A 1,795-nucleotide genomic window follows, 5' to 3' on the forward strand; every position below is an offset into this window, starting at 1 on the left:
GTTCTATTTCTTATTGATGTTGTTGTGATATGTGAAAAGGATAGTTATGTACCCAACTATCTCTCTCTCTGTGTTAAGCGAACAATGTAATTTGCCCATACTCGTAACAGTTTAAATTCATCTTTAAGTCATTCACCATCAACTCTACTTCGATACAGATTTCCTTTCAATTTACTTGATTGCACTCCAGAGATTGCGGGAAAACTATTATCTTTACTCCACAAATCCGTAAGACCTATGTCTTATCTTTATATCGTAGCAGGTATTGATATTAGATCTACTTCTTAAATGAAAAGTTAATTTTATTGGTTGTAATAAGGGAATATACATACATATATATGTAGTATACTCGAGTTTAGCTTTGTCCTACAACTTGAGCATTTTATAAGAATCAAATAAAAGAAAACTATTTATATATATTAATTAAACTCAATCCATGATTTAACCTTGATTTAAGATATGTTTTTTTTAATAAACTTCATTTTATAGAGCGTTTTCACTGGTGTGATCAATTGTAGCATAATTGAAGGAGACACCATATTGGGGGGTCAAAGTTGATATTTTTAGTACATAAAATGTACGAATTTCCAAAAAATCTTCCTAAAACTCCATCAAATTGCTTTAAGAATATAAAGAAAAAAGTTAACAACTGCATTAAATACACTAGATACCCATGACAAATACTCATATTTGAATAAAAGCAAAGTAATATTTACTGAAATCCCTAAAAATTGCTAGATTTTTACAATAACCTATATATTTTTTGATCGATTATGGGTGAGATAAGTTGTATAATTATATAAAAATATCTTATTCTTTCTTAATTTTTATGTACAATATGAAAATAAGATTGTATAAGGATATAATAGCATCTTTTTAAATACATATTAGGATCGGATATGTTATAAAACTAGGATATATTTTGATAGACAGTAAGGTTCAAGTCCTTTTATTTGTTGTTCCCATTTTGGCATCCAATAGTTCACTATTTTCCTTAATATTAATGAAAATAGGGTTTTATTTTTATGAAACTTGGTTGTTTGAGTCTTCAAAATGACTGACATCATAAATGCAGACGTTGCATGAAAACGCTCTATATGATAATTGAGTCATCAATAACATTTAAAAAAAAAGTAAATGGACGATTTCTCTATCATAAAAATGATTAAATTGCTGAAGTTACCGTAATTAATTTAGAAGGGCTCTATTTAAAAAAAATACTTTTTATATTCAAACCATTTGCATATTATTTAGTATTTGTTATGAAGATATTTGATTATATTTTATACTTTGGAATTGTGTAGGTTTTTTTACCTTTTCGAGTTCAATCCCACGCTGAACTTGGAATTCATTCATATAAGTTAGAAAATATTTGTTAGTCTAATTATCTTAAAGAATATGACTAATATCATATTACATTCTTAAATGTAGTCCTTTGTCTTGTGGATCAATTTTAAGCTCTATTTAATAAATTATATACATATGTGGAACTTTAGCACAAAAAAAAAGTCCAATTATTTAAACAAGCAAAAAAAAAAAACAATCTTGCATATATTTCAGTCAAATATAGACTTAGTAGTCTAATTTTCTGGGATGATTTGATATATCCAAGAATGTTAGCTACACTGAAGAACCTTCATTTGATTTATGTGACTTATGAGCCCCTTCAAATAAAATCTATGAATTTCTAATTTTTGCATTGTGACGATGATTTTTTTGGTACTCCTTACAGTGCATTTTGCAGCGCCTCCGAAGGATTAATCAGAATAATTTGTTGATAAAAGTTAAAGATAAC

Source organism: Lepeophtheirus salmonis, chromosome 3 (assembly GCF_016086655.4).
Source record: "Lepeophtheirus salmonis chromosome 3, UVic_Lsal_1.4, whole genome shotgun sequence".
Lineage (NCBI taxonomy): Eukaryota > Metazoa > Arthropoda > Copepoda > Siphonostomatoida > Caligidae > Lepeophtheirus > Lepeophtheirus salmonis.